This window comes from Chionomys nivalis, chromosome 24 (genome assembly GCF_950005125.1).
Source record: "Chionomys nivalis chromosome 24, mChiNiv1.1, whole genome shotgun sequence".
In the NCBI taxonomy this organism is placed as follows: Eukaryota; Metazoa; Chordata; class Mammalia; order Rodentia; family Cricetidae; genus Chionomys; species Chionomys nivalis.
In genome coordinates, this window is record NC_080109.1 from 35,268,933 (window position 1) to 35,278,346 (window position 9,414).

A 9,414-nucleotide genomic window follows, 5' to 3' on the forward strand; every position below is an offset into this window, starting at 1 on the left:
TGGGCTTCCAGAAGTTCTAGGAGTCGCATTCCTATTTCTGTTGCCACAACTGTGAGCTGCTTCTGCTCCCGTGCCTTCCTGATCTTGATGAACTGTACCCTCAAGCCATGAGCCAAAATACCCCATCCCTTGCTTAAGTTCCTTCTTGTCAAGAATTTAATCAAGATGATAAGAAAAGAAATGAATACAGTTACTAAAATGGAATTGTCTGCCTATAGATCTCACCCACCTAGTATGTTCTGATTGATTAGTGTACATATTGGTGTGCACGTGTGTGCATCTGTCTGTACACACACATACTCTGGAAACAACCTGCTTTTACTTTGTGATCTCGGTGTTGTTTTACTTACTCCGGTACATGTTTCCTGCCTTTAAAACCCCAAATGTCAAATATTTGACTAGTCTTCCTACTGTTTGCAACCGCTTGTTGATAGCTGTAAGAAAGTCCTGGTTTGATGGAAATATTTATTAATTAACATTTCTTTGTAAAACTGCATTCCAAATTCTATAAGACAACGAAAGTGAGCTCACTGTGATATACAAAGTATTTCTGCTACAACCAGACTCTCTAAGATCCACGCCCCACACCCATCTCTCTCTGTCTTCTTCCTGTGCTTCTGGGGACCAACACTTCTCACACACTAGGTAAGAGCTTCACCACCAGCCCTTGATTTTTTGAAACAGTGCCTTGCTGTGCACCCCAGGCTGGCCTCCTGCCTCGATGCTCGGAGTACTGGGGTTATGCCCCCACAATCAGATTCTGCTGTGTTCTCTTTCCTTTCCTTGTCCCTGCAACTCTTGGGACGCTTACACTCTCCACAGCAGGGAGGGCGAGCAGTGTCTGCACAGCAGAAGCCAGCCTCCTTCACCACATCAGCACCTTCCACCCTGACTGAATGGAGAGCTAGGACCCTTGCAATCGTGTGGCTAGAGACAGAGCTTCTGCTGACCCAGCAGTGGGTGGATTTTCAAAGTTTGATCCACTGAGCCCTCTCTCTCCGTCTCAGAATTGTAATAAATAGAATAAGCCATGAACTCTCCCATGAAGCCAGGTAAGAGGAGAATGGATATCCAACAGCGGGAACATGTTGGGAGCCATGGGAAATAGATACCCATTCTGATTAGTTTTAGGGAGTCCAAATGCCTGGGACTTGCCCTGGATCTGTCTTTTTCTCCTCTCCTCTCTTCTAACTGTATTTAAGTAGAAACGAGGGAAGCCAAATAAATAGACTTCCTTTTTGACTGACCGTGGCTTCCATTCATTGTTTGCATGGGTGAAGAGGTTCAAAGCCCTATGCAAATGAGGGGCTTATTCTGGTCAAGCTATTTCAGTAATGGCTTTTCTTAATGAGGTTTATTTTTGGCGTCTCCCCTTTGGTGCTATTGGGCTACCATGACGTGTCTCACTGTCAGCTTCCTCCTCCCCGACGCACACATTCATTCATTGTAGACGTCACCTGAAAACATAGTGCCACACCCATCCTTCAACAGCCAAGCCAGCGGGCATGACAAGTGAAGGACAGCATGGCTTTTGGACCTTGAGATCCTGTCTCTCTCCAAACCTCTGCCCCCATTTGGATCTTTTGGGGGCGAAGCAACAAGTCCACCTGGAAACAAGTCTCATCTACCATGGGGATGGAAATGTCGATCTCTTCGTGGAGGCTGAAGACACTGCAATGCCTTCCTTTCATTGGCTTCAGAGGGGAAGCGGCTCCACTTTCCCTCTCAGTCCTATTGGTGGAAGGAAGTGGGGCAGGGAGTGGGGGGTACCATGGGCAGAGGGAGCAGTTCTGCCACCCTAGCCTGGGAGGACGATGTGTTTGGCTCCAGGGCATGGCAGATCGTGGCTTTTAAAATGTGGGATACTTGTTGGGTTTTGGCTTTAGTTTGAGATTCTAGATGCAACTCCAGGGCAACAAATAAAGTCTTATGTTTGTTACAAGAGTTAGGGTAAGAGCCTGAGCCCCAGCAGCTCTAACAAACCAGATTTGGCCACGTGTCTTCAAAAGGGCACGCAAAGAGGAGGATTATTAGAAGGAAACAGAAAAAGATTTATTCAATGTGAAAAGAGCAACATAGAGATTCAGTGACATCTCCCCCGACCCACCCCCAGTCCATCTTCAGGGTTCTAGATTAGAGTAAGGTTTCAACAAAAGAAGAAATAAACATCACTAAGCAGTCCTCCAGGGTGAGGTCTGTTGTCTCAATAGCTGATGGGAGAGCGAGGGGTCCAAGCGTTCCTTAAAAATATGTTCATTTGCTAGGCTGGGCTGGTGCACTCCTTTAAGGCAGCAGTGGGGAGGCAGAGGGAGGCGGGTACCTGTGACTTTGAGGCCAGCCTGGTTTACAGAGTTCCAGGACAGTCAGGGCTGTTACACAAAGAAACCCACTGAAACAAACAAACAAAAAAAGAAACAAAACCCAAAAGACCAAAGAAACCACAAACAAACAAAAATATGTTTATTCCTGACAGGACAGCCACACCTCCTCTCTTCTCAAGGCTTCAGTTGTGTCGGAACGGGGTTCTGCTACTATTGAGACACACTTTTCTCATCTGTGAAGTAGTCACTGGGGACTGTTCCAGGGTTGTTTCAGCGAGGAGATGGATACATGGGTGTCACCTGGCATCCACACCTGAGGTGCTAATCACTATTAATTCTCTTCTCCACCTCACTCCCAACCCCACGGCTTACTTACAATCACGAATGTGCACGTGGGCACCCACATGGCTATAACTGTGTGTGCACGGGTGCAGCGCTAGGCTTGTGATATGCCCCCATCCCCCTTGGATTCATGCCTTCTGTTACTGCTGCAGCACACACGATTGAGACGAAATCTTCAACATTAGTAACAACAGTCCTACATTGGCAGATGACTCATCAAGTTGTGAGCTGTCCTGGCCACCAGGTATGGGCTCCACTTCCTGAGATGCACGGTGTAGGTGTACCAGTTACCAGAAACCCTCCCCAGCCCAGTCATAACAGTCTCTGTTGCTCCAGCAATGACTAGGATGAAAGAGAAGAAAGACTGAAACAAAGAAATGTGATTGTTTTTATATTTTGCCATCAAGAACACTCTTTGAGTTAAAAAAGAAATCACTCAACTGAGAACAAACAAATTTAAATAAAAATAAAAGTTTTGATGCTGATTTCTAAACTTAACTGGGCTTAGATAAAAATCTTCAAAGCAGAACATTTACCCTCAAAATTGTCATCTATGCATGTAATATTCATCTCTCGAATTTTCACACCTTCAAAGAAGATAGGCTTTTTTTTATGACCTGAATACACTCAGAGCTCTTTGAGTTGCATAAAGTCTATGGCTATAGGAAGAAAAACATAGTTCAATTTTTCATTCAATGAACATACAGAAGAACAATTATGTACTAAAGAGTTTATGATCTTCTGTTTCATTGTTTTAAAGTCTAGAGGCTAAAGTCTAATACAGAAGAGATGAAATCACACACACACACACACTACACACATACACACTACACACACACACACACACACACACTTTTAGTTTCTTCCTCTTCTCCATGACTTGGCCTGTCTCAGCAGCAGCAGCATCAATTTTTAACACCCCAACTGTAAAGCAGCTTCACTGGGCAGCAGTAAACAGCTTGTCTGAGCAGGAGTGTGCTGAGCTCACACACGAAGTGAGCTTCACTACAGAGCACAGTGTGCAGAGCTCACACACGCCACGAGCTCCACTTAGAGCTAGAAAGCAAGGGCAATAGAAACCAGAGACTCACTGAGAGCTGGTCCCCAAGACTCAGGGAAACTGCCTGAATAGATGGGTCTTGACCACAGGCACCTACGTTGGACCCCAGTGAAGGGACCTCAAAAACAGCCTGCCTGCGACTCTATACATCAGGCCATAAAATTGGCTGGGCAAAGGCATCAGAGACAGCCTGCTCTGAACGGTTGGAAGGGAGGGCAGAAAGAGCTCGGCTGTTCCGTCCATCTCCCTGTCCCAGGATGCTAAGTGCCCTGTGCACCCTCCTGTTAGTCTCAAGAACATCTCTGCAAAGAGACTGGGCCAGCCTGAGGCCATGCCCAGCACAGTCCTGCACCCACTTTCACGACTATCTCCACGGTTACAAACACAAATTAGGGAGGTCTTCCCTCAGTTTTTCCATCTGTAGGATCCACAGTGTCACGTAAAGTTACTGGTAAGCAAGTAGGCCTCCATGACCTCGGCTAAGTTTCCGCTTCCTTCCTATGTGTGCGTGCACACGGCTGCACAGCCTGTCTTAGGGTGTCTATTGCTCTGGTGAAATAACAATCAAAAGCAACTCCGAGAGGAAAGGGTTATTTCACTCACACTTCCATAGATAAGGCGGATGGGGCAGGAGCTCCAGCAGGGTAGGAACGTGGAGGCAGGAGCTGATGCAGAGGCCATGGAAGGGTGCTGCTGACTGGCTGGTTCTTCGTGACTCGCTCAGCCTGCTTCCTTATACAAATGAGGACCACCAGCCCAGGGTTGGCACCACCCACCATGGGCTGGGCCCTCCCACATCAATCACTAAGAAAATGCTCTAGCCCAATCTTGTGGAGGCATTTTCTCAGTTGAGGTTCCCTCCTCTCAGCTGAGTATAGCTGGATCCCACTGGCATAAAGCTAGTCAGAACACAGCCTAAAAGTATCCTACGAGAGGCAGAATTTTTATTTTGTTTGTAAGTAGAGAACAAGAGGAAGCAGGCCTCCCTCATAGTTATGATTTAAACCCGTACAAAGGACCACTGCAGCTTTGGCAGGCACCATGCATAGACATGGCCAGGGAACCAGGTACCTGCATGATGGAACTCAGGCCTCGTCAATCACTGATTCCCAACTCTCAGTTCACCAAGGAAATGTAGTTCTCTGTATCAGGCCAACTTTCTCAAGGTGGCTGGGGGGTCAGCAGGCCTCATCTAACGGGTGTTTCTAAGTTGTGTACTGCCATTTCCGAGTAAGTATTTCCATACAGAGTAAGCGGGGAGCTGTGGACACTGACCGGTCCTCTCCACTGGCTTGCGACTTGTGTGTGTGTGTATGTGTGTGTGTGCATGTATGTGTGTGTATGTGTGTGTGCATGTGCATGTATGTGAGTGTGTGTGTGCATGTGTATGTGCATGTATGTGAGTGTGTGTGTGTGTGTGTGTGTGTGTGTGTGTGAAAGAGAGAGGGGGGGAGCTAGCTCACTCAAAGGGCATCGTCTTCCTGACTCCCCCCAATGAGGGAGCTAACTCTCTAATACATTCTCATTTTATGTTTGTCCAAGAATCTTAATTTCATACATCAGAAAACAGCCTTTAAAAATGACCTGCAATGTCCTAACATAAACACAAATGCAGAGTGTTGACTGTGGTTGGCAAAGCTAAGGCTGCCTGTGTTACTATATTCCTAGTCTAACATATTCATTTCCTCCCTCTTCCTTCATCTATTTTTCCTCTCTTCCTTCAGTCCTTCCTTCCTCCCTTCCTTTCTTCCCTCCCTCCCTCTCTCTCTCTCCCTCCCTCCCTCTCTCCCACCTTCCTTCTTTCCTTCCTTCCTTCCTTCCTTCCTTCCTTCCTTCCTTCCTTCCTTCCTTCCTTCCTCCCTCCCTCCCTCCTTCCTTCCTTTTAATTTACTTTTGAACAGTCTTTACACACAGACCGGGCTGGTCTTGAACAGGCAGTCCTCCGGTCAGCCTCCCAAGGGCTAGGACCACGGTCCTGCTGCCACACCCACGTGTTTAGCTCTGCTAACACCACACTGCTCCAGAGTTGCTGTATTTGAAGTGGGACTCTCCACTGCATGCAAGAGGAGCACTGAAGTAAGGGAGGCTGTGCCTGAGGAAGACGCCTCTTTGACTTTACAGAGGCAAACGTGAGTTACAGGCAATCGAGATGCAGCAGATGGCCCCCAAAGACAGTACGATTCACTTTCTAGGCACAACTGAGCCCAGAGATTGCAGCAGGGCATCTACAAAGAGACCTCAGGGTTAGTTCTTCCCACATGCTCACCTTCTCACATGTCCCTGTCTTTGGGAGCTGAAAGCCATTTGCCTTTGTCCTTATTATCTACAGATTTGTGAGCCAGAAGGATTATACTTTTAATTTAAATTTAAAACTTTTATGTGTATGTGTGCATTCAGTTTTGTGTGCCATACCTATGTGAGTGCCTGCAGAGGCCACAGGGGGTCAAAGCTCCAGGTAGTTGTGGGCCAACTGGATGCTGGGAACCAACTCAGGTTCTCCAGAGAGCAGCAAGCATTCTTAGCTGCTGAGGCAGCTCTCTAGCCCCCGTCAGCCAGAGTACCTGCCATGCTACTGCCTTGGATCTCTCTCACTGAGCAGTCTCCTGTATGGAGTGTACTCTACGGGGTCAATAAACTAGATTGCTTTTTTTTCCTTTGGCTATGGTGATATATCCCAACCATGAATTTATAAGACTTAAGAAAAAATTATATGTCTACACAACAAAGCATGCTCTCTTTGAGGTGTATTAATGAAAGAGAAGCGCTAGGGGAAGAGAGGGTGAGGAATGTAAAAAGATTATCTGCTGCAGATCCTGGTGGGCTCTTCACACAGCATCTTCCCCTAGAAGCAGCAGACGCGCGTCAAGGCCAAGTCCTACTTACGGACAATGGGTTTTCAATAAAAATCCCAATTTGCAAATTTCACAAATCTTTTAAGAAGTGAATTACTATTTGCTGTCTTAAAATATTGCGAAATGGGAAACATTCAGAATGTCAATGAATTGCTTTTGATTCTGACAAGGAACACAGAATATGTTGTCAAAGGCAAATGAAGATTTAAAGCCTGTTTAGATTTCCCTGTCAAATTTTAAACTATTAACACAAAAATAAAATTATAGTACTTGGAAAAGTTGTATTATTTTCCAAATTGATGCCTGGGAGTTACTTTCTTTCAAGGCAATGTTTGGATCTGACCCTGGCTTAATTGGCCTTTGGGAAGGAACATGCTTCCCCACTTAAACAAAGCTCTGGAAGATTATGGTCCAGAGGAGGGAAGAGAATAAGGGGGCCTTTTCTTGCAGAGAGGAGAGTGGGAGAGGGGGCGGGAAGGGCACCTGCAATCTCAAGAGACCCATCAATCAGATTAAGGCTGGATCACTGTCTATCGCTGTCTTAAAACCACCAGAAAATGTGATGGTTTCACACAGCCTTTATTTTATCTGTTCACAGTTCTGCGATCTGTAGCTGCCATGAGCCCTCTTGGCAACTCTTCTGCTGGTTTTATCTGTCACACCTGTGCCTGAAATCACCTGCAGTTTGGGAGTCTAAGGGGCGGTTGAGGGGGGCTTACTTATGTCTGGTGGTTGGTGAAACTGTTGGCTGTGTCCTCTCAGGCAGTCTCTTTTTAGGAGGTTTTGCCTGGGCTAGCTTCCATAGCAGAAGAGAAGGAAAGAAACACTGGGGGCCGCTAAGTGAAGAGAAGTTCAGAAGGTGGAGCCACCGCCTGCACAGAGTTCTGTTGGGGAGGTCTGTGGCAAGATAAGCCAAAGGAGAAATGGCTCCGCCACTGGAATCAGGTTGTCAAAGACCTGGGCAGGGTGGAGTTAGAATCGCTGCTACAACCTTTGTTAGCCATCTTGCAGGAAGTCCTCTTCTGTAGGACAGAGGAACACAAGTAATGGAAGGGGTCTTTTCCTCTGTATCCTCAGCAGTTTTATAACTGTGTCTTCTAATTTTTAAAGATCATAATCAATGTGTTGAATCATGATCCTTGGTTATATATGGCACAGTTATGCATATATATGGCATAATTCCAGAATTTAAAAAAATATTTCCTATAGTTTATCTCTTAAATGTCTCCCAAAGACCCATGTCTAACAGGCTTGGTCTCACCCCCAGTGTTATTGGGGGAGGGAGAGGAACTCTTAGAGGTGGGTTGTGGAAAGTAAGGTCCCTGGGGCATGCCCTTGAAGGAGAGTTAGGACTTTGACTCTCTTGCTTCCTGGCTTCCGTGATACAAACAATCTTTCTTTGCCGTGTGTCCCCTCCCACTCTGATGCACCATGCCGCCAACAGCCCAAAGCAACAGGGAACAGTGCGGGATGAATCCTCTGGAGTTGTGAACCAAAGCAAACCATTCCTCTTTGCAAGCTGCTTGTGTGTGTGTGTGTGTGTGTGTGTGTGTGTGTGTGTGTGTTTGTATGAGAAGATGTTCATGTGGGTTACATGTGTGTAGATGCCAGAAGTCAGCTCCCTGGGTGTTGCTTCCCAGGAGCTTTTTTTTTTCAAGCTCTTTTTCTGGCCTGAAGCTCAGGACTAGGCTAGGCTGGCTCCAGGCACCCGTCTGCAGGCCCCAGAGATCTACCTGCCTTTAAAGGGATGGGATTACAAGAATGCACCACCGCTGCTTCTTTACCTCCATCGCTCTTTCCTTTAAACCTGGGTTCAAGCAGAGTCAACCTAGCTTCTCAGTAATAAAAATCACTTCTAACCCATCTGTCCCCATTGTTGAATCTGGAATGCTTTCCATAGGTTCATGTTTTGAGAGCTTTGTCCCTGGCTTATGGTATTACTTTGAGGGCTGTGGAGGCTTTAGGAGGTGAGTCTAGCTGGTGGAAGTTGATTACTCGGGGAGGGCCTTAGGGGATAATACATCCCTGGTCCCAGGCCACTTTGTCTGCCTCCTGGCCCAATAAGTCTTGTGAACACCCAGTGTCTCATACCCCAACGGCCACGAGTAGAATGGCTTCACCACGATGATGCTCCTCATAGTGGTGATAGAGAGCCCCTCAAACTGTGAGCCAAATAAATCTCTCCCCCTTGATGTTGCTTCCCTGAGGTATTTGTTTCCAACGATGTGAAAGGTCACAGAAAATCAGCACAACAAAATATGGGTATTACCGTGACCAAACCGACCACGTGGTTCTTCAAGCTCTTGAGTAGGCATGTGGGAGGGATGCAAGAGAGTTTGGTGATCTGGATTAGGGAAGCCCAAGGGTGCCACAGCTTCACTGAATGGGCCAGGCTGGTGGGAGTTTGGAAAGCCAGAGGACTGACAGAAATGAGTGCAAGAAAGAACGCCATGGGGCTTCAGATGGCAGGAAGGGTCCACAGGAATTGGACGAAAGGTCATTAGTATTATTCCAGGAAAGAACTTACCTGTTTCCAGCTGTGTCCTAACATCTGCATGAGGATGAATGTAAAAGTAGCGAGCTAATGCACCACACAGGGTCCTCGCATGTGTCTGGCACAAAGCTCTCTAATCTCTGCCCCAGTCTGGCCAGCAGAGACACTGTCCTGATTTAAAACAAAATAATACTAGCAGCAGTAAAGCCTACCTCAGCCCTCTTGGGTAGGTCCTACCACTCCCCTATGAGGAGGAACTGGAAGCAGAGAAAGAACAAGCAACTTTCCCAGCACGAATCGTGGCAGGTTAAGAAGCCATGGACTCATCACCCTACACTCTGCCTC